General features: G+C 37.4%; 1 protein-coding gene across 1 annotated transcript in view; it reads left to right on the forward strand.

Annotated features, from left to right (window-relative positions):
* Positions 1-25,101, forward strand: part of WDFY3 (WD repeat and FYVE domain containing 3) — a 264,325-nt gene that overhangs the window by 21,304 nt on the left and 217,920 nt on the right. The window contains exons 2-3 of the mRNA XM_060147888.1: positions 11,449-11,542; positions 17,996-18,109. The gene's annotated coding sequence lies outside the window, so the exon portion shown is untranslated. The remainder of the gene's footprint in view (positions 1-11,448; positions 11,543-17,995; positions 18,110-25,101) is intronic.

Consider the following 25,101-nt stretch of genomic DNA (forward strand, 5'->3'; position numbering starts at 1 on the left):
ATGAAGATACTACTATACACCCACTAGCATGTCCAAGAATCAAGTCTCACAGTGTTAAGATTGATGAGGATGTGGAGCAACTAGAAGTTTCCTCTCATACATTGCTGGTAAAATGGTATAGCCACTTTAGCAAATAGTTGGTTAGCTTCTTACACAGTTAAACTTATTCCTTATGAGCTGTAAATTCCATTCCTAGGTATATATCCAAGAGAACTGAAAGGATATGTCTGCAAAAAAGCTGATTTTCATAGCAGCATTATTAAAAATGGTTTTAATTTGCTTTTCATGAGTAAGGATATTTACATCCTTTCATCTGCTTGTTTACCATCTACATCTGGTTTAGAAGTATTGACATCTTTTGCTCTTTTGAAAATTAGGCTTCTTGGGAATTCCCTGGTGGTCCAGTGGTTAGGACTCCGCACTTTCACTGCCGAGGGCGTGGGTTCAATCCATGGTTGGGGAACTAAGATCCCACAAGCCACAAGATGCGGCCAAAAAATAAATAAAATTAGGCTGCTTATTTTATTATTATTGAGTTATAAGAGTTCTTTATATATTTTGGAAATACCGGTCTTTTAGCTGGTATTTGTTTTACAAATACTTTCTCCCATTTTTAAAATAGTGGCTTCATTTTTAAAACAGTGTCTTTTGAAGAGCAGAAGTTAATTTTTTTTTTTGCGGTACACGGGCCTCTCACTGTTGTGGCCTCTCCCGTTGCGGAGCACAGGCTCCGGATGTGCAGGCTCAGCAGCCATGGCTCATGGGCCCAGCCGCTCTGCGGCATGTGGGATCTTCCTGGACCGGGGCACGAACCCGTGTTCCCTGCATCAGCAGGCAGACTCTCAACCACTGCGCCACCAGGGAAGCCCCAGCAGAAGTTAATTTTGTTGAAATCCAGTTTCTCAGTTTTATCTTTTACGGTTTGTGCTTTATATCCCATAGAACTTTTTGCCTAACCCAAAGTCACTGATTTAGCACCGTTTTTTTTTTTTTTTTTGTGGTATGTGGGCCTCTCACTGCTGTGGCCTCTCCTCCTGTGGAGCACAGGCTCCGGACGTGCAGGCCCAGTGGCCATGGCTCACGGGCCCAGCCGCTCCGTGGCATGTGGGATCCCCCTGGACGGGGGCACGAACCCGTGTCCCCTGCATCAGCAGGCGGGCTCTCAACCACTGCGCCACCAGGGAAGCCCTAGCACCGTTTTATTCTAGAAGTTTGATAAGTTTAAGGTTTTACATTTAGGTCTGTGATCCATTTTGAGTTAAAGGTTGGATGTAATGTGATGTATGGGTTGATTGAGTTTTTTTTGTTTTGTTTTGGATTTTTGTACGTGGATGTCCAATTGTTCTAGCACTGGTGAAAAGCTTTTCTGTTCTCCATTCAGTTGCTTGACATCTTTGTCAAAAGTCATTTGACCATGTATGTCTATCTCTGTTTCTGAAATCATTCTTTTCCATTGATTTAGGTTTCTGTCCTTTCACCAGTACTGCACTGTCTTGATTACTGTGGCTTTATAATAATAAATCTTGGTATCATGTAATATGAGTACTCCAGTTTTGTTTTGTTTTGAAATTGTTTTGGCTATTCTAGTTTCCTGGCTTTTCTATGTAAATTTTAGAATCATTCTGATGGTTTCCAAAAAAAAAAAAAAAAAAATCTACCTGAGTTTTGATTGGGGTTGCATTGAATCTGTAGATAAATTTTGGAGAGGAGTGATAATTTAACTATGTTGAGTCTCCCAGTCCGTGAATATGGGATATCTCTTCATTTACTCACATCATCTTTGATTTATCTCATCAGTGTTTTATGGTTTTCAAAATACAAATCTTGCATATAGTTTGTTAGATTTATCCTTAAGAATTTCATGGTTTGGTGGTGGTATTATAAATGGCAATGTAGTGGATTGGCCAAAAAGTTCATTCAGGTTCTTCCATAACATCTTAATGGAGAAACCCAAACAAACTTTTTGGCCAACCCAATATAAATATGTAATTTCCAAGTGTTTCATTGTTGATATGTGGAAACATGATTGATCTTTATATATTGGACTTTGTATACTACAACCTTGTTAAATTCCCTTATTATATCTAGTAGGCTTTTTGTTGTTTTTTGTAGATTCTTTGGGATTTTCTGTCTATATAGACAGTCATGTTGCCTGGAATAACGACAGTCTTATTTCTTCCATAGTAATGTATACCTTTTATTTCTTTTTCATACCATATAGCACTGGCTAGTATTTCCAGTATAATGTTAAAGACAGAAAACATTCAGTCCTTCGCCATTATGTATGATGTTAGCTGTATTTGTTTTATTTATTTATTTATTTTTATTTTTGGCTGTGTTGGGTCTTTGCTGCACGTGGCTTTCTCTAGTTGGGGTGAGTGGGGGCTACTCTTTGTGGCGGGGCATGGGCTCCTCATTGCAGTGGCTTCTCTTGTTGTGGAGCACAGGCTCTAGGTGCGTGGGCTTCAGTAGTTAGAGCGTGCGGGTTCAGTAGTTGTGACATGCAGGCCCTAGAGTGCAGGCTCAGTAGTTGTGTCGCACGGGCTTAGTTACGCTGTGGCATGTGGGATCTTCCCGGACCAGGGCTCGAAACTGTGTCCCCTGTATTGGCAGGCAGATTCTTAACCAGTGTGCCACCAGGGAAGTCCCTGTATTTGTTTTAAAGATGCCATTTATCAGCTTAAGTTCCGTTGTATTCCTTGTTTACTAAGAATTTTTTAAATCATGAATGAATGTTGAATTTTGTCAAATGCTATTTTTGCATCTATTGAAATCATCGTATGGGCTTTTCTTTATTCTGTTGATATGGTGAATTATATTGATTAATTTTTGAATGTTGAACCAGCCTTATATTTCCAGAATTTCAGTTGGTCATGATGTAATAATATCCCTTTTATATATTGCTAATATTCTGTTAAAATTTTTTGCATCTGTGTTCAGAAAGGATATTGGATTTCTAGTCTTCTTTTCTCTTAATGTTTCTGTCTGGTTTTGGTATTAAGGTGTTGCTAGTCTTATAAATTAATTTGGGAAGAGCTTCCTCCAGTCTCGATTGAGCTGGTTAGTGTAAACACACATATTAGTTTGCTATCTTTCGTGAAAAAATGGCAGGGGGGCGGTGGTAAAATGCACTCATATCTGCTTAACTTTACAAAAGAAGGGGCAGTAGGGAACAAAGATTTATGGGAGAGAATGACACTTCTTAAGGCTATATACCTTTTTATATAGTTTTGAGTTTTCAAAGCATATTATCTTCCATATTGAAAATAAAGATGGGAATGGGGAAAGTCCTAAACCACCAGAACAAATGAACCTGATTGTACCATAAATTAGTACTATACTTACATTGAAGGGGAAGAAAGAGTGACTCTAAGTAATTTTTTAACATAATATTTGACTGTTTACCCTCATCCTGGGTAGCGGTAAGAGAGAGGGATTGCAAATCCTGAACAAATCCTGACAACTGAACAAATCCTGAACTGTTTCCTCTAGAGTTTATTTTTTGTAGTGATATGGACAAAGCAACTCTGGGTCATTTTTAGGTGTATTATGGATTGAGTAAATGTTTTCAGGTTGTTGAAGCTAGGACCTGAGGAAGGAGGGACATACAAATATGCATTGGGAGAAGGGAAAAATGAATCCTGTGGGGATGGATTGGAATTGAAGGTATCAGCTTAAATTTATTATTTTTGAAACCAGTATGTATGCGCATATGCACATGCATATGTATGTATGAACACACATATATATTTATATGCATATGTGTATATGAATGCATGTATTTCCTAGTAGTTCTGTCCAAGTAAAAGGCAAAGAGCAGTGGGCACACCAACCCCCCAATCTCGATGTCTAATAGTATTCCCAAAATAAAGGAACTGGAGTTCCTCAGAGGAATGGCTGATTGCAAGGGTATATACCAGGTGAATCTGTACCTTTTTTTTAATGCTAGAAAATAAAATGTTTTTGAAAAATATGGGAGCATGTCACAAGCCTGTTGGAGGTCCTACTGGTCTAGTCATCAGATTAGTAATGAATTATGAACCATTAAAAATAGGAATCCGTTACCCATAAGATAATAAACTAGTAAATAAATGGACAAATAAAGAAGAGAGCTCTCATGCTTACAGTAGAATTCTGAATTCTAGAGTTGGAAAATCATCATTTTGCAGCTCTTATTAGGCAGGGCAAGAATCATAACAGAATCTAGGGGGGAAATATTGATGAGGAGCAGGGTATTTCCATAGAGTTAAAATGTCTCCCCACCACCTGTGTATTATTTGCAAGGTATAAAATAGGGATTATGCATTGGTGAAATCCAACAACAACATGGGTACTACGTGAATCTAGATATGATGCCCTGAGGGGATATATCGTCATCTGTGTAGTATTCTGGCCAAGACTACATAACCTGAATCTGGAGGAAACAATAGACAAACCCCACATGAGGAACATTCTACTTAATAAAAAGGGGAGGAGGCTGTACTCTTAAAACAAAACAAAACAGAAAACAATGTCATAAAAGATAAAGGCTGTGGAAGTGTTTCAAATTATGGGAGGCTTAAGAAAGATAAGCCTAGGTATTGAATGAACTGCAATACCTGACCCTGGACTGGATCCTATACTGGGTGGGGAGAAAAATACTATAAAATGATTATCATTGGATTAATTGAAATTTCAGTTGGAGTACTGATCTTAAATACAAATATTGTAGCAATGTTCAAATTACTGACAATAACTGTACTGTGGTTATGAAAGAGAATATCTCTAAGGAAATACACATTGAAGCAAAGGCTCAAAGAACCATGATATACATAATTTATCCTCAGTTGCTTTAGGGAAAAAAAAGACAGCTCAAGTGTGTCTGTGTGAAGGGAAAGAAAGTTTATGAGCACAAATGACAAAATAAAGAAGGTAACGTTAACAATTGGTGACTTTGAGTATAAGGGTGATTCTTGTATTCTTATATTTGCAACTTTTCTGTAAGTTTGAAACTATTTCCAAACAAAATAGTTAAAACACTTAAAACTATCTGTCCTTTATTTTTAGACTTTCTTTATTTATAAAGAGCTCAGTTATTTATCTGGAACAAGTTTGGAATGAACATTTTAATAATATTTTCCTATGTGTGTTGCGGCTCTGCAAACTAACCATTGTTGAATATGATAACAGATGGGAAATAAATGTCACCCTGTGGACAGCCAGAGACTAAAACCTAATCTGGCGGGGGTTGGGGGGCGGGGAACCATTTATTATAGTGGTTACTTAAAGTTTATGGAAGTATTGGCTACAACATCTACTGAAGTCTTTGAGTTATTGTTGTTATCACTTAACTATTGAAGAAATATTAGAATGATTCTTTTACATCAAGAATCTAGCTATTGTCTCCTGATTATTTATTTTCTTTCGTAAACTCAGAAAGATTGTCATATTTAGCCCTAAGAGTGTAACTATTCATTTCTTCATTCAAAAAATGTTTATTGAATGCCTACTATGTGCTGGACCCCTTCCTAAGCATTGAAGATGTAGCAGGAAACAAAACAAAGCTCTTGCCCTTGTGGATTTTATGTGTTTGGGGGAGGAAATACACAAACAGGAGTAGAAGTGAAATAAACGAATATTAGTAACATTGGAGATAAATAAATCAGGGAAGTGTGTTAGGGATGCTTGGAGCAGAATAGTTACAGTTTAAAATAGACCGAATAGGAAAGAGTTAACTCAGACATTTGAGCAAAGATCTGAAGATAGCAAGGGAGTGAGGCAGGTGGAGATAATCATCTCAGAATAGCTTTGAGGCAGAGAGAACAGTAAGTGTAAAGGCTCTGAGGCAGAAGTATGCCTAGCCTGTATAAGGAATAGCAAGGAGGTCAGTAGGAAATGAGGTCAGAGGTAATGGGGGCTAAATTATGTAGGTTCTATTTTGCCGTTTTAAAGATTTTGGCGTTTATGAGATGAGAAGCCATTGGGAGATTTTGGGCACAGATGTTACATTATATGATTTATGTAAGATTATCAGGATCACTGTGGCTGCTTTGATGAAAAAGGGCTGAAATAGGGCAAGGGTAGAAGTTGGGAGGCCAGTTACTAAACTATGGAAAAAAATCCTAGTGAGAGATGATAGTTACTACTACAGTTTCTACGTAGATGATGAGAAGTAGTCAGATTCTGGATATATTTTGTATATAGAGCCAGTAGTATTTGCTGATGGGTTAGAAAGAAGAGTCGGAACTTGAACTTCAGCGATCATGGAGAAAAGGAGAAATAAGCAAAGGAAGCTGAGGAGTGGCCAGTGAGATAGGATGAAACCAGGAGAAACTAGGAGAGTCTTTGTTCTGGAAGCCAGGTAAAGAAAGTGTATCAGGGCTTGATGAGTCATGCCGATTGCTGCAGATAGGGCAAGAAAGATGAGATCTGACTGGCTTTTGGATTTTACAATATATATGTAAGTAACTGGTGACTTTGGAGTTTCAGTGCTGTGTTCGGAATCAAAAGTCTAATTGGAGTATGTTCAGTTCGAACTGAAGAATACTTGAAGACCGTAAGGACAACTCTTTTCTGACTTCTCACTGAAGAGGGAATCAAAGAAATTGGCCATAATCTAGAGGGGTGTGTGGGGTCAAAAGCTTTGCTGCTGATGTTGTTTATTTTCTAATGATTGGAAATACACACACACACACACACACACACACACACCAGTGGTTCTGCTTTTATTGGGAGGGCAAAATTAAGAAATTGATGACAAAGGAAAGAGAAGTGGGACTTACTAGAGCAATTTCCTTGAATAGTAGGGACATAACATCTAGTATTAAAGTGAAAGAGTTAGACTTTGATGTGGTTTCAGAAAGTTTAAGCACAGTAGAAGGGTACAGATTCAGGTAAGTGGGTGAGTGTGGTTCTGGAAGTTCTTTTCTGATTGCGTACATAGGAGTCAACGCCAGCATTGTAGAGTGATGTCGGATTTTATGTGGCTTCCAATTTTTTTTTTCTGTGTGATGCTGTTCATCAGGTGATCTGCCAAGAGTCCTGAGAAGCCATAGGAGGGCTATAGCCCTGCTTGTTAACTTTTGTTTTTCAGATATTTAGCTTTTTGTTACTCTCTCCAGTTTACTTAACACTCGGGAAGAGATTCCTAAAACTCTTTTGGGGATATCTGGAAAAAAATTTTTTTCTCATTGATCTTCAAAGTGTATGATTCAAAGGTCCTTAGAATTTACCAGCACAATTTTCATGTTAGGTATAAGAAAACCAACTTAAAGACATAGTTAGGCCAAGGAGGTACAGCTAATTGTCTAGCCAAGCCTGGAATGCAGGTCTCTTGTTCTTGTTTATATAATTTAGTTTTGAAATTCAGTTTTTAATACCTATGTACATATACATTCATACTCAACGTTTTGACAATAAAGCTAACTTATTCTCAATTGGAGCAAACCAAAGCATGAAATAAAAACACTTAAAATGTCAGAGTCAAAATGTAACTCTGTCTAAAATGTGATTTAAATTTTGATTTGTATAAAATGGATACCTGAAATTATATTATATTGCATATTGTAATTAGAATGCACTGAAATCATATCAAAGCATTTGCCCTTGGCTAAATTTATATTAAAAGATTACAAAACAGGATCAGTAATACACCATTTTAAATTTCTGGTACTTTAAGACATCTGTAGATTGTAATAAAATACAAAAATGGGTTGAGAAAAGCATTGGTATTCTAGCTTGCTGTTTCCAGTTCTGTCTGGCTTTCTGCTCTTTCTGCTTCTTTATCTCAATACTTGGCTGTACCTGGTAATTCAAAATGGATAAAACCAAATAATCAGCATCCAAAATACATATATAATTTCTATGAAATAATAAGTAAAGGGCAAAAAACTAAGGAGGAAGTGGCCAATAGAAATAAAGAGGCATTTCATAAAAGAGGAAACATGAGTTAGCCAGTAAACCTGAAGAAATGCTCAATATCATTAATCAACAGAAAAATGCAAATTAAGACTACAGTTAGATGGTTTTACACCCCCAAATTAAGAAGTTGGCATTACTAAATGTTGGAGAGCATGTAGATCAATATGAACTACCTGGTGCTGATGAGATTATACATTGCTAAACACACTTTGGGAAAAAGAAAAATTGGCGACCTCACGAAAAAATTGAAAACACATATATTCCTCAACTCCTAGGCAAGTACTTACGAGAAACGTTGGCACATGTGGAACAGATGTGTATGAGAACTTTCATAACAGTAATGTTCATAATAGCAAAACGAAACAAAACCTGGGGAGAAAATAAGGTGCTATCATAAAGAGAATGAATAATTCAGTCATGGTGTATTTACACAATGTAGAGTTATTCTGCCCTGAAATGAATGGACTACAACTATATGCAACATTTAGTTGCATATGTATCATGAATACATCTTGAAAACATAATATTGAATGAAAAACAATGAAAGTGTTGTTGAAGGATATGTATATATGTGATATGCTTTCTAAAAATCAGAGGAATGATAAACACAAAACATAGGATAGCAATTACAGAGGACTGAAGATGAGAGAGGTGGCGTATAGGACAGGGAAGAGCAAATCAGTAAAACATTACCAGCAACTTATATTTAGGTTCTCGTGTTGGGTGACAACCAACATGTTTTACGTAAGTTGGTAGTTAATATATTAAAAAAACAGTGCAGGTATATTCTGATGTTACGATTTAGGAGACATGTCATCATTTCTGCCTACTTTCTCACTGCCAGTTGAATCCCAAACATCACTCAGAATTTCACTAGAGGAATCTTGTTTTAAAATCTTATATCTCATTAAGCATGTGTCTGCCATCTGACAAGCCACTCAATAACAACTTGGCTGAATAACAGAATGAATGATTTGGGAAAATAGTTCAGAATTTTTCTTAGAAACCACCTAAGAGGTAGATTTCTTTTTTAAATAAACTTATTTATTTATCGTTTTGGCTGCATTTGATCTTCGTTGCTGTGCATGGGCTTTCTCTAGTTGTGGCGAGCTAAGACTACTCTTCGTTGCAGCACGCAGGCTTTTCATTGCAGTGGCTTCTCTTGTTGCAGAGCACGGGCTCTAGGTGCACGGGCTTCAGTAGTTGTGGCACGTGGACTCAGTTGTTGTGGCTTGTGGGCTCTAGAGCGCAGGCTCAGTAGCTGTGGCGCACAGCCTTAGTTGCCCTGTGGCATGTGGGATCTTCCCGGACCAGGGCTCGAACCTGTGTCCCCTGCATTGGCAGGCGGATTCTTAACCACTGCACCACCAGGGAAGTCCCAGAGGTAGATTTTTTTTTTTTTTTAAGAAGTGGATTTATTTAGAGAGAAACACACTCCACAGACAGAGTGTGGGTCATCTCAGAAGGTGAGAAAGGCCAAAACAGTAATCATTTGTAACTAATTTTTTTTTTTTTTTGAGATATGCGGGCCTCTCACTGTTGTGGTCTCTCCCGTTGCGGAGCACAGGCTCCGGACGCGCAGGCTCAGTGGCCATGGCTCACGGGCCCAGCCACTCCACGGCATGTGGGATCTTCCCGGACCGGGGCACAAACCATGATCAGCTAGTCTTTTTTTTTTTTTTTTTTTTTTTTTCGGTACGCGGGCCTCTCACTGTTGTGGTCTCTACCGTTGCGGAGCACAGGTTCCGGACGTGCAGGCTCAGCGGCCATGGCTCATGGGCCCAGCCGCTCCGCGGCATGTGGGATCTTACCTGACCGGGGCACAAACCCGTGTCCTCTGCATCGGCAGGCGGACTCTTAACCACTGCGCCACCAGGGAAGACCACCAGAGGTAGATTTTTAAAAATACTTTTTCATAAGTAGTGAGATAGACAGCAAAACTAGGTTATTGCAAAACTAGGTTTTTGAATAAGAACTAACTGTATATTTGAGGGCAATATTATTGATGTTCGAACTATTGTACTAATATGATCACAGAGATTAACAAACATATGACAAGAACAAATAGTTGATCAGTTGATCAGATTAACAAACATGACAAAAACAAATATTGATGTTTGAACTATTGTACTAACATGATTACAGAGATTAACAAACATATGACAAAAACAAATAGTTGATCAGAAAAGCAGAATGTCGTTAAAAGATGAATGTATTCTTAGGCATAACTTTTTAGACTTAGAAAGCCCATGGGGATTAATCCAAGCTCCTCATTTTTTAAAAAAAAATTATTTATTAATTTTTGGCTGCATTGGGTCTTCATTGCTGCACATGGGCTTTCTCTAGTTGCAGCAAGTGGGGGCTACTCTTGGTTGCAGTGCATGGGCTTCTCATTAAGGTGGCTTTTCTTGCTGCGGAGCACAGGCTCTAGGTGCATGGGCTTCAGTAGTTGTGGCTTGTGGGCTCTAGAGCACAGGCTCAGTAGTTGTGGCACACAGTCTTAGTTGCTCCATGGCATGTGGGATCTTCCTGGACTAGAGATCGAACTCATGGCCCCTGCATTGGCAGGCGGATTCTTAACCACTGTGCCACCAGGGAAGTCCCCAAGCTCCTCATTTTTGAATAAAGGAGCTTTGGAACCAAAGAAGTAATTGATTAAGGGCATAGAACTTGTTAAGAGCAAAGTTAAGAAAGACCAGAACCTATATCTCATCATTCGTGTGCTGGTGTTTTCATTTTGGAATATTGAATGGTAAATAAAAGAAATAGTTAAATATCCTATATGAGACATGCTAAATAACTCGAGGTTGGATTATAACCATTGAGTGAGGAAGCACTGTTTTTTTTTTTTTTTTTCTTCCGGTACGCGGCCTCTCACTGCTGCAGCCTCTCCCGTGGCAGAGCACAGGCTCCGGACGCGCAGGCCCAGCGGCCATGGCCCACGGGCCCAGCCGCTCCACAGCATGCGGGATCCTCCCAGACCGGGGCACGAACCCGCGTCTCCTGCATCGGCAGGCGGACTCCCAGCCACTGCGCCACCAGGGGAGCCCTATTTTTTATTTTAACTTAGAACATATCGATTCAGCTCTATACCGCATTTATCTTCAACTACTCCTAGAGAAATAACATGATTTTTTTTTCTTTTTTGCTCATATTTGGTTCTCCAAAAAGAGACATTGTGATCTATGATGTACAGATGAATACTGGACTAGAGTGGGAAGAATTAGGTTCTGAACCTGGCTCTGCCACTAAATAACTGTGTTGTCGTTGATTCTTTGCATAACTATTCCTGGTCTCGGCTTCCTCACCAGTAAAATAAAAAAGCTGAACCAGATGGTCTGTAGAGATCAGTTTTGAATGACTCTATATTCTCCTTTGAAGTTTGAATAGCAGATTTTATCTATCTTAAATAAAGTGTTGTCTTGTGTTCCAGTATGAAGCCATTGGCAAGAAATAAGGAGGTAAAGAGAGAATTAGTAGGAAATGAACAACTCATAAAAAACATTCTGAAAATAAACTGGGCTTTCTTTTTTTTTTCTTTCATCACAGGTATAATACTTCTCCACGTCTGCTTCAGGAAGAAAGTGCCTGCCACTCCTATTGTTTCTACGCAGGTTCATGCCAGCCCAGAACATAGAATCAGGTCAGTTTTAGGATTGTTTTGTCTGTTGAACAAGAAGCCAGAAACAGAATCATGATAATCTTTGCTGCCTCGTTGCATTGTAACTGAACTGTGACTCAGAAAGGCTGGGTTTTAATCCTTCTTTACCACTGATGACTGGGTAAACTAGACAAACCTCCTTTCCTGGATGGCTTTTAGTTTTTTGCACCCAAAAAAAAAAAAAAAAAGATATATTGGAATATATTTCAGTTTCAGTTCTGGCTTTAAAGCATCATACTTTTATTGTAGACACCTACATAGAATAAAATCATGTTATTAAAGTTTTTCCTTTTTTTCCTGGAAAAATCTAGTTGTAAGCACAGGCTTTGGAACTCTTTATTGTATTATAGTAACTTTGAGTGACTAGTTTGAATAATGAACTATGTTGTGAGGCACTTGAGAGTACTATGGCTACTTAGTTGCCTGAGTTTTAGTATTTTACTTTGCTCTATTGTTACTGAAAAGTTTATTTATTTTTAAACAACAGAAATTTATTTTCTCAACAATTCTAGAGGCTGGAAGTCCAAGATCAGGGTGTCAGTGTGGTTGGATTCTGGTGCAAGCTCTCTTCTGACCTGTAGATGGTCACCGTCTAGCTTTGTCCTCACAAGGCAAAGAAAAGGAGAAAGAGAGGGAGATCTCCCTTTACCTCTTCTTATCATATCAGTTTAGGGCCCCACTCCTATGACCTCATTTAACCTTAATAGCCTACTAAAGACCCTATCTCCAGATACAGTCATGTTGAGGGTTAAGGCTTCAACATATGAATTTTGGGGGAACACAGTTCAGTCCATAGTAGCCACCTAGTAGTAAGATTGCTGGGTTGTATGAAATCTGCACTTTCAACTTTTCTAGATATTTCCAAATTGATCTCTAAAGTGGTTGTAATAATTTACACACCCCTAGCAAGTATATAGATGATGGGATTTTTTTAACTAGAAGAACTAAAAAATCCCAAATGGAAGATAGAGGGTATAATCTTTTGTAATTGCAACTTCTTTTTCCTGTTCCACCAATGTCTGGAAAGTCTTCCAAATAGCTGTTTAAACCTTGGCTTCTGTTAATCAGTTCTTTTGTTTGTAGCCATGGTACTACATGGAGTGCTCTGTTCTCCTCTTTTTTTTTTGAATTACTAGTCATTCGATAATGTTCTTGAGCTGTAGAGAGGGTATCTTTTTGACCATGTTAGTTCTCTATTGATTGCATGTGACTCAGTTCAAATTAGCTTAAGCAGAAAGGGGAAGTTATCAGCCTTTTGGGCACACCAAAGGATCCTGGGCAGAAATGCAGCTGGGCTGTGCAAGGAGAACCCAGGAATCAAATGTAGTCAGGTCTCTCTCAAGCTCTCAGTGGCATGCCTCTCCTGTGCATGTCTCACTCTCTTTGGCTTTCTCCATGTTTCCATTCTTTGTCATGGGAAGCGTGGTTGCCACCACTGCCCATGATTTATATCTTCTAATTCAGACTCCCAGAGAAAGGCTTACTCTTAAGTACCTAATCCCAAATATTCCAGAAAAAAACTCTGATTCCCTGCACAAGTTTGCAGTGGCTGTCTTGCCATGTTTGTTTCAAGACCTGTTCTCTGAAAAGGATCTGACTTACTCCTAGTAAAATGCAGATGACCAATAATATAGTATTACTCCTTCCAGGTGTATTTGTTAAGCTAAAGGTGTTTTTCTAAATGTTAAGCTAAAGCTGTTTTTCCAAACTGTGTGGAAGTGAAATCTTGTGTTCTAGTATATAAAAATGATTAACCTAGATGCAAGAAAAGTATTAGGAATTGAAAGGTAGTGTTTTAGGTTTCAGGGAGTGGAAGAAAATGAGTAACTATGTAGGTAGAGGAGGAGGGCAGGTAGATAGTCAAATATATACTTCTAAGGTAGCAGTGTTACAAAGATTGAATACAGCAAGTAAAAGAAAAGCCTTTCTATTTGCCTTTTTCGAGAAAAGATTTGAAGGTAGAAGAAAGGACCATTAGGCTTAGTCCCACCTCAACTACTAACTATGATTTTGGATAAATCACTTATTCTCTGTGTAGCTCGGTTTACTAAATCCTGGCTCCTTATCAGCTGTGTCCTTAACTCCTGGACACCAGTTTCTTCATCTTAAAAATGGAATTGATGATAGTGGTGCCCCAGAGGGTTCTTGTGAGGAATTAATATATGTTAAGTGTTCAAAACAATTCCTGGTGCATCAGCAGCAGCAGCGTCAATTTTTGAAATGAGTCAATTACATTATATGATTGCAGGAGTCCCAGCTAACTTAAAAAAAAAAATCTGTGGTCTAAGATTTTCTGATACAACCTTATGTCTTTTTTCAGTATAAAGACTTAGAGGCTTTGTTCATCTACTTGAGTCCTGCATTGAGGCTAATTTTGGTATTGCCAATAAAAGTCATTTTGAATTCAGTGTATGTATTAGTTCTTTTTGCTACATGTATTAATTTGTTAAGGTTGTCACAACAAATTACCACAAACTGAATGGCTTAAACAGCAGAAATTTATTGTCTCACAGTCTGGAGGCTAGAAGTCTGAAATCAAAGTGTCAGCAGGATTGGTTGCTTCTGAGATCTATGAGGGAAGGATCTGTTCCAGGCCTCTTTCCTTGACCTATAGATGGCCACGTTTTCTCCATAGCTCTTCGCATTGTCTTCCCTTTATGTGTGTCTGTCTCTTTGTTCAAATTTCTCCTTTTTATAAGGATACCAGTCATATTGGATTAGGGCCCACCCTAATGAGCTCAGTTTAACTTGATTACCCCTGTAAAGGTCATGTCTCCAAATAAGGTCACATTCTGAGGTGCTGGGGGTTAGGACTTCAACATATGAATTTTGAGCAGGACACAGTTCAAGCCATAGCACTACATAACAGATTACCCCAAAAGTTAGTGACTTAAAACAACAAACATTATCTCACAGTTCTTGTGGTCAAGAATCTGGGTGCCGTTTGCTGGGTCCTCTGGCTCAGGGTCTCTTGCAAAGCTACCTTTGACACGTCCGCCAGGGCTGGTCTCATCTGAAAATCCTAGAGGGGGATCTGCCTGCAGTTCACTCACATGCTTGTTGGCAGTACTTAGTTCCTCACTGGTTGTCGGGCCGAAGGCCCCAGTTCCTCATGTTGGCTGTTTGCCAGCAACCTACTAGTCCTTGCTGTGTGAGCCTTTGGTTTTTGTAGTGTAGTCTTGGAAGTGGCAACCCATCACTCTTTCCCTATTCCATTCACTAGGAGTGAGTCATTAGGTCCAGTCCACACTTAAGGAGAGGTCCAGTACACACTTACACGGGGATGTGTATCCCAGGAGGGGAGGTTATTGGAAGCCATTTTGAAGCTCCCTACGTAGACTATAAGAATGAAGAAAGAAGAAAATATGCTAAGTGGAAAAATATATAAATTATTTAATATTCAGGAAGCTTTAGTCTTAAACTCTAAGCAGAAGTTTATCACTTTTGTGCCATATAGCTTTGTAATCAGAAAGTACCCCCTCACCCTTAAAAAAAGGAAAAATCTCTTATCATTTCCTTTTTTTTAAAGCAAAGAGGAGTTAATTTTGTTCCATTTCATCAAATTTGTTATTTTTTTAATCCTATGTAGAATTCTTCAAGTGGTACCTGAATTTTCACTTTGCTGAGTAAAACCTGGTATTTCTCATAAAATATCCAAAGGCCTACCCTCGTTTCCCTAAAATAGTTAAGAGCAAGGGTCGTAGGTTATTGAGTACTTTAATTTTATCAGCTTTTCTGTGGTCACTTTCTACAACTAAGTTATAAAGTGTGAGAAATTATCAGACATTTGTGAAGATATTTAGTATACCAAATTGGCTAAGGGAAATGCCCAATTACAGTTACTTTTACAGAATATAGTGGCACAATCATGTATACTTCATTTACCAGCTAGTAGTTCTCAATATTTGTATTGATGGAAAGATAATTGGAAAGTGTTATGGATTCATTTTTGTAATCTTTGTTTTGGAAGGCGGTATAGTTGTGTTTCTGGAAACAAGATTTGACCTAGTTGGCATTATCTATATAAGTTAATCTAATGGGTGTGTGTGTGTGTGTGTGTGTGTGTGTGTGTGTGTGTGTGTGTGTTTAGCACATGGAATAACAGTGTTTTAGTAAATTTAGTCTAAGAAAATCTCAAATTCATTGAGAAAAGATTGTCTTAACTCCTTTAGGGTAGATTGAGCATGTACTTCTAAAGCATCTGATTACATGACTGAATTTTATAAGGAGTTTTAAAATTATAATTATTTGTGAATTACTATAAATATATATCATACATTTTAGTTATTATTAGAAATGATGAGACTTATTTTTAAATCTCAGTAGGTTTGGAACTCAAAGTTCTCTCATACTGTACAGAAATTAAATGAGTATGAATTCAATAGAATTTCTATGTGATATCCCTTTATACTTGTTAGGGGAATGTAGTTTAATAGAAACCATACAAAATTTTTGATTTAAAACTTCCTTTTGACACACATAGAGTGGACTGGGGAATTCATTCTTATAGTTGAACAAATGGTAATGGTTTTTCGTAGAAAAAAAGCAATGTTGCATTGATATGGCAAAGAGGAAGTTTTAAACTTAAACTCTTAGTATTTTGCATTACGAGGATATTGAGCTAAGAGTTTTGTTTATAATTTACTCCCTTGTTTGAAAACTTCTGGGAATAGATTTATGACTAGATTTTGGGCTTTAGACTATATATGAGAAAAATAGTATAGCATTTTTTGTCATTTAGAAAACTATTACCCACAAATGAAAGTCTGTAGAATGTATTCTTTCTAGAAACATATATTAAGAGAGTTTAAAAAGTTCAAAGAAGGGAACTCAGTGCAGTATAAAAAGTGCAGATGTACTTAATGTGAAGCTTAAATTACAAGATTTAAAAGGTTTTTATAATCAGAAAAAATAAGTTGAAAAGTAAAGTAGCACTACAAATTGGAGAATTGAGATTTAAAAATTTAATGCAATTTTTCTTTATTTTAAGAAATAATACTTAAAGTTTGCGACTTAAAAATATGAATCATTTTAATCATACTTTAACCCATGTTGTGAAACTTTTTTCTTTTTTTTTTCCTTAGACTTTTGGTTTATTGTCTAGAGCTTACCGTTTCTATGACTATATAATTGAGTTGATTTTGATCCTGAATATCACTTATTTGGCTCTTGTTTTGAGGTCAAATTATGCATCAGTCTTTATTGACAATATGTTAAAAAACTGTATAAAATATTAAAAGTAGATATAAGAGGGGATAACTGCAGTGTGTAATATGTATTAAGGTTCAGTTTCCAAACTTAGTCATACTTCCTGGTTTAAATCTTGGTGTCATTGCGTACAGCTGTTTGCCCTAGTATAAATTTCTTAATTTCTTATGTCCTCATCTGTTAGATGGGTTTATTGATAGTATTTAATGGACGTTCATAAGAGTTAAATGAGATAATGCTTGTAAAGTGCTTAATATTGTGTCTGGCACATAGTAAGTAAAAGCTAAATTCATGTTAGCTGCCATTTCTTGTTACAAGCATCGGCCTTAAGTCATTTTTACTTATGTTTTTGAAGGATAGAATATAAGCAAAATGATGTCATGTTAATGATAATATATAACCCTTAGTATTCAGTTGATTGATTACATATTTTATTAGCATATAGACTTTATTTTTGAAAAGTAGAATAGAGTTTACATAAAAGGTTATGAGTTTAGAGCCATCACCAAAATTATTGACTTAAAAGGGGGGAGAAAAAGGGAATGGAGCAGGTAAGTGTGCTGTTTTTGCTGTAGGTCTGAGGAGAGATTTTGTAGTCACTAACAACAGTTTTTTAAAAAAATTGGAAACACTAGGATGTCAGCTTTTCATTTTCATTTTCTTTTTAAACTTTAACTGTTAGCCACTCTGTTCCGGTTTTTGTTTTGTTTTGTTTTGTTTTGACCTGGGGAAAAAGAGTGGGAGAAGGTGTGCCTGTTTTTTTCCTAGTCTTACAAAGGATATATCCTTTGGGTCTTGTGTTCCCAGTGGTAGGAATGTCCCTTGCACCTCAGTTTTATGAAGACCTCTACTAAAAGGTATCTTTAAGTATATTAATCTGGTTGTGAGATGACTGTGGCTGCTTCGTAGCATCCTAAGAAAGCTAAACTCCTCCGTTTAGAAATAGGATCTATGCCTAAGTTGGGGGAAATAGGGAATTTAGGAGGAAGTTTCTGGCTCAGGTACATTAGCTCCTAATTTGGTCAAACATCAGCTCTATCTTTGCCTGAGGACATTTTTGTTGTGTGTGTGCTTTATATAAATGAAAACAAAGAAGACCGCTGCTCTCCTAAGAGCTTGTAAATGGAAAGTGTTATACAACATACATGATATAGAAAGAAAGGGAATGGGGGAGGGGATTCTGAAATATAAGCTCTAAAGCTGTTTTATTATCTTCTTTGTGTGTAGTCGGGGAGGAGCTTTAAAAAGCCTAACCCAGAATCATATTTTGAAAGTAAAGATTCAGTATCTCTTGACTGAATGAAGGATTGTCGTGAATATGTCTATATGCTGAAGCAGAAGGTGAGTTAAAGAATTATTTGATTTCAAAATGTATAGGGAAGGAAGTACAGGTCCTTTTAATTTAAGTTGATTTAATTGTTTGCTTTTTAATTTTTTACATAATCATTTTGGGTCTTTAAATACAGATTAGGATATTTTGGTTCTTTCCTCTTCCAGATAGCTGAAATTATTTGTCATAGTCTGTTCTCTCTTCCTTCCATCTTCCTTCCCTTCCTTTCCTTGTTTCCTTCCACATACTTTTTGACCTTTCAGTTGGTTCTTTTATATTTGGTCTTAACCACATGTTTTGTAGGAAGCTGTTTTTCTCCTTATGGTATCCCTAGCTCTTTCTTAACTGTATCATTGCCTAGTCCAAAAAACCCCAGATGAGTGAATTTTTGTAGTTACCTCTGAACCAATCAGAATTCATACTTTATGAGAGCAGTTACTATTTGTTTTATTTTTTAAATCTTTTATAATTAAAAAAAATCTTTTAAAGATTTTTTACCTTCCTCTGACATCAGTAGATTATCCTGTGCTTTGCTGTATCTAAGTGGGCGTTCTGGAAAAAGGGCTTCCTTTTTCGGCCAGAGTTGGTTGAAGGAAAGCTTTTTTTTTTTTTTTTTTTTTTTGCGGTACGCGAGCCTCTCACTGTTGAGGCCTCTCCCGTTGCGGAGCACAGGCTCTGGATGCGCAGGCTCAGCGGCCATGGCTCACGGGCCCAGCCGCTCCGCGGCATGTGGGATCTTCCCGGACCAGGGCACGAACCCGTGTCCCCAGCATTGGCAGGTGGACTCTCAACCACTGCGCCACCAGGGAAGCCCCAACTGTCATTTAATTCTTTAAGCAATATGTATGGAGAGTAAATTAAACAACTTTGTGGCATATAAAAGTTTTTACTGTACTATTGGACAGTATATTTACATGCTTAGACCTATAGAAATCCAAGCAAAAGAGACCATCTGTCAACTGAATTGACCTTTGGTATTACTTCTCTGTCTGTCTCTCTCTCCCCCCACCATCCCACCCCCTCCACACGCATGCACAGTTAAGATTTTTATTAAAAATTTTTTTTATTATTATTTTTTTCACCACACCGCACGGCCTGTGGGATCATAGTTCCCCGACCAGGGATCGAACCCACGCCCTCTGCATCGAAAGCTCGGATTCTTTTTTTTTTTTTTTTTTCCAGTACGCGGTCCTCTCACTGTTGTGGCCTCTTCCGTTGCGGAGCACAGGCTCCGGACGTGCAGGCTCAGCGGCCATGGCTCACGGGCCCAGCCGCTCCGCGGCATGTGGGATCTTCCCGGACCAGGGCACGAACCCGTGTCCCCTGCATCGGCAGGCGGACGTGCAACCACTGCGCCACCAAGGAAGTCCGGAAGCGCGGATTCTCAACCACTGGATCTCCAGGGAAGTCCCAAGATTTTTAAATTAAAGTTTGAAGGACAAATGTTACTTGTTACTGAAAGAGTAAATATGGTGATGAAAACAAAATTTTTGTGGGGAGAGCAGACCATGCCAAGACTTATTTAATCTTCAGTACTTATATTTAGTTTTCTTCCTTTTGATTTTGTTTTCACTGCCTAAAAGTACAGTTTCATAAAAACGTTCAGTTCTAGGAAAAGAGGATGATAATTTCTATAAACTGGAAAAAAGCTATAAGAAGTAAGATTTTTGCCCTGAGGAACTAAATTGTTTAATGAACTCTTTAATATATATTTGCTATCTTTTTTTATATTCTTAGTACAAAATATAAAGAAATTTTATATTTATAAAATAAAATGTTTTATTTATCTTTATTGTGAGGCTTAAAGTGCCACATGAAAATTATTTGAATCTATTACTGATATCTAAAATCTACAATATGGGTATAAAAGTGGGATCCTAGAATTGAGATACAAATATATATTTCATAGCTTTTGTATATAATATATGCATATATATTATATATGTATATAGTTTTATATAGTATATGGGTCTATATTGATTCCTTGAACTGCTTATACTTTTCAGTGCTTGTAGAATATACTTTGATTATGAATAATACTGCTCTCAAGTAACTTCTGATAAAATGTCAACTGTTCATAAAGAACGTAGAATTTCATAAAGAAATTGTTCCATTAGTAACAATTAAGAGGGCTAGTTAATTCTCAAAAGGTTGACATCTTACCATGAGACAGATCTATGTTTTATCCTGAAATCCTAGAGAATAGATTTTTTTTTCTTTTCCCTTTCTTTCTGTTACCTTCTCTATTTTTCCCTGCTCACTTTTCAATACTTGACCCTTCCTCCCTTCTATTCCCTACCTTTTCTTTCCATTCTTTCCTTTTAATGACCTCTTTTTCCAGAGGTCCCACCTCATGTTATTTGTGTAAAACGGGCACTGAATATATTGCTCAATAGCAATTGCTTTAGGATTGGGTCCAAGATGGCTCTTGCAGTTGTTTCATGACTAAGTTTACAATTATGTTAGACTAGCTCTTAAGGCTCTGGGCAATCATTTTTGCTTATTTGGATCTCAAGATCCAAAGCAGTGTATTTTATCAATATTGGGATTTTTAAGTTGACCCAGTGCATTCTTTCCTGCCGATGTTCAGTACCAGTTGAGAAATATAGAGACTGACATGATCAGGTTTCATGTGGGAAAGGGCACTCTGTAGCGGTGGTTAGAGAGATTTAGAGCCAAGGCTGGAGAAAGGGTGATCATTAGTAGATTGTAACAGTAAATCAGAGGAGAAATGCTAAATGATTAGGACCTGAACCAGTTTGGTATGATTGGAGAAAACAGGACAGATATACAAGATAGTCCCTTAGGATATGTCCCTTTGGGTTTGGGAGTTGAAAGAAAGGAAAGAAATGAATTGAAACCCTTGGGTAATCTAGGTTAACTGCCAAGTTTCTAGCTGGATGACTGGTTGACAGTGGTCCTGTTCCGCTATGTAGAAATTATAGAAGAAAAAATAGAATTTAGTGGACTTCCCTGGTGGCGCAGTGGTTGAGAATTGGCCTGCCAATTCAGGGGACACAGGTTCGATCCCTGGTCTGGGAAGATCCCACGTAACGCCGAGCAGCTAAGCCCGTGCGCCACAACTACTGAGCCTGTGCTCTAGAGCCCACGTGCCACAACTGCTGAAACCCATGCGCCTAGAGCCTGTGCTCTGCAACAAGAGAAGCCACCACAATGAGAAGCCCGTGCACCGCAACAAGAGTAGCCCCCGCTCGCGGCAACTAGAGAAAGACGGCACCCAGCAACAAAGACCCAACTCAGCCAAAAATAAATAAATAAAGTTTAATCTAAAAAAATAGAATTTAGGGAGAAAAATAATGTTAGATTTTGAACATAATGATTTTAGGGGGAAATAATTTCAAACTTACAGAAAAGTTACAAAAATAATATAAAGAACATCGATGTACCCTCACTCCAGATTCACCTATTGCTAACCATTTGTCCTCAAATGCTTTATTATTCACTTTGTAAATGAATGTTTCTGTGTATATATTTATAAATACATATGCATATATGTGTATTCTTTCAATGTCCATCTGCTGTTTATTTGTGATATAAAATTTGACCACCTGTTTCATTGTCTGATTTCTCCACTGTGTTACTCTCCTCCCTTACAACTAATAAGCAATCCGTGAGGAGATACTTTAAGACAATTAAACCCACTCTTCATCAAAATGTCATCCACTATATGTAGGATCCATTGATGATAGCTTGCTTGAACCATGGTTCTAAAATGGTTTTTTCTAACTCCAGAACTCCTACTTTTACCAGTCATTACTCAGCATCCTACTGTAATAAGAGCCCTTTTATTTTTCTATATATATTATTAGTTATTAAACTCATGGATTCCTATTTTTTCCCTGATGATTAATAATTCATTACTGTCCTTAAATATTTTGGCCTTCAAATTTTCTCAGATCTCACCAGTGGGACCTCTTCTTTTCATGCTGCCTCCTTTTGTTTTTCATGCCCCCATCACTTTTTCTTAATCACTTCATTATTTTCATCATTTATAAGACAACTCATTGTTTATCTTCTCTGCCTAGCCTAGAGTCAGTCATTTCTCCTAGAAGCCCTGGCCCCTTTGAGTGGGGAATGGGGAATGACAGTAGGAACCAAGATCTGGACACACAGTATGTACATTGCTACTTGATGTATTTACTTCTGAGCCCTGTGAGGGGACAGAGCTAGAAAATATGTCTTTATATGTACACACGTACGTATGTATATACACATTTGCATGCATATGCTCATGGATGTATGTTTGAACCTGGATGTATATTTTAGAATATGAATTCACACTGATTTCTCCAATTCTCCCTTGTTCTGTAGTGAGAACATGGGCTCCTAACAGTACCAACATTCTTACGCATTTGCTCTAAATGAGTATCACCTAAAATAATTTCAGAATTATTTCATCTATACCACTACAAAAACAAAACAAAAGCAACACTCCATTTTTGTAGGTAAAACATTCATTGGTTTCTTGTTTATCCTTCTGATTTTTCTTTTGGTAATGATGAGCAGATATGGTTTTTTTTTAATAAATTTATTTTACTTATTTATTTTTGGCTGCATTGGGACTTTGTTGCTGCACGCGGGCTTTCTCTAGTTGCGGCGAGCGGGGGCTACTCTTCGTTGTGGAGCACGGGCTCTAGGCATGCAGGCTCAGTAGTTGTGGCACACGGGCTTTGTTGCTCCACAGCATGTGGGATCTTCCCGGACCAGGGCTCGAACCCGTGTCCCCTGCATTGGCAGGCAGATTCTTAACCATTGCACCACCAGGGAAGCTCTATGTTTTCTTATTTCACTTTTTTCTAACACAAAAGGTAGCATACTGTCTATATAAGTACTTGGGCACGTAGTGATTTTCACTGAAAAATATACCCTGGAAATCCCTCCATATCAATTCATAGAGATTGCCATCATTCTTCTGTGTATGTTTGCCAGTTTATTCATCCTGTCTTCTGTGTTTGGCTATCCAGGTAATATTTTGCAACTTTAGAGTGCTGCAGTGAATAACCTTGTGCATATGTCTTTTTCTGTTGTTGGAGGTGTATCTTCAGGATTAATATAGGAGCGGGTTTATTGGGTCAAAGGGTAAAATGGATATGTATGTAGTTTTACTAGATGTCACCAAATTCCCTTTCACTGCTGTTGTACTGTTTTGCATTCCCACCAGCAATGTATATGAGACTGCCTATTTTTCCACAGCCTTACCAAGAGAGTATATTGTCAAGCCTTTGAGTTTTGCCAATCTGAAGGGCAAAGAAATAGTATCTCAGTATAGTTTTAATGTGTATTTTTCCTGTGAGTTGAGTTTATATCTTTCAGATCTGTAAGAGCCATATATAGATATATGGGGACATTTATACATGTCTTTTTCCATTTTTTGCTAAGATTTTTGGTCTTTTTTTCCTTCAGTTATTAAGGTCTTCGTATATTAGGGATATTAGTTCTTTACCTGTAATGTATATTTGGAAATATATCTCCCGGTGTTTTCATTTGTCTTTCGACTTTGCTTATGGTGTTTTTTTGCCATTCAAAGATTAAAAACAAATTTTATATAGTCAAATTTATAATTGATTTCTTCTATTGCCCTGGCATTTTTGAGTTTTAGTTAGAAAACATAATGAATTTGGTGTATTTCACAGTGAAGAAATGAGGTAGTAATCTATACCAGAGAAACAGAGATAATTCTCTGTGCCCTGTTTCTCACTGACTCACAATTTTACATTTTAAAGCCCGAACCATAATAATAATAATCTGGTATTTCATACATAGAATATGCCAATATATTTATTTTACTTTTAACTTTTTATTACAGAAGATTTTAAACATCCATATAATGAACACTTATATATACCTATCATATAGCTTCAGTATAGCTTTTAAAGCTACTGGGCCAAATGATCTAGATTTATAGGTTTTCAGTTATTGTGAATTATCTTTGTAAAGAGGAAAGTTTGGACTAGCTTAGTAGGCTTTGGCCAACTGGCCTCCCAAGCTCTCTGGCCTCTTTTCAATGATCTTGACACCAGACCTGACCTCTTTCAGGCTTCTGTACCTCCACCATCTCCACAGATCTGAATTGTATAGAAAAAAGTTGAGAAAGATAGTAAGTCAGAGAGTAGTAATGTTGCCATGGATCAGTGGAGTAACTCAAGAGAGGTCCGCTTGACGGATGCATTTAAAGTTATATCTCTTATTTCAGGTCAAAGTAAACACTGTTTACTGTGTACATATATATTTACATATATAGTGTATTTATGTTTTTCGTGGTTCAATGTTATTAGAGTAGAACCAGCAAATATCTTTTATCAGTGCATCTAAGAAGATAACCTACAGAAATTTGCTACTAGAATCTAAACATAGCACAGAAAACACTCAAAAATTCTAACTTGCTTAATGGAATTTTCTTTGTACTGCAGTTATTTTAAACTGAAATTATATTGTTTTCATTTGATAGCCTCCATGGAAATTGTTTTATTAATTCAGTATATTCATTTTCAGTTTATCGAGAGGCAATGATTAGTGTCAGAGAATGCCTGGAGATCACAAAAGCTCTGGGATTCTTCATTTCATTTTAGTTTAAGGGCCTGTATCCTATTTGGCACAACATTCTTGATACATCAAAACCCAGTTGAATTACAGCTTTAGAGTTTTAGAATAGCTTTATCTTCTCAGATAGAAGCCAAATAGTCACTTGCAAGTAATCATATTCTGAGAATATCACTTTTCTTTTAAAAATACTTTAACAGAGGCAGGAAGGAAAATCAGTAAATTCTTCATCTAATGACTGTAAATAATTTGCATAAGTAAAGTCCACATTTGGTTTCTTTTTTTCACTGAGGATAACAATGATAGTGAGCATGGCAAGACAGAAGGCTTTCTGGCAAGAAGTGGATGAAGAGGACTGATAATAATCACAGGGGAATGTTGCTGCATATGTCTGTATTCACTGTTTTTCCTCTGCCCATTTCTGTGAACTTGCCTCTATGGA

The sequence above is a fragment of the Lagenorhynchus albirostris genome, chromosome 4 (assembly GCF_949774975.1).
Source record: "Lagenorhynchus albirostris chromosome 4, mLagAlb1.1, whole genome shotgun sequence".
Taxonomy (NCBI): Eukaryota; Metazoa; Chordata; class Mammalia; order Artiodactyla; family Delphinidae; genus Lagenorhynchus; species Lagenorhynchus albirostris.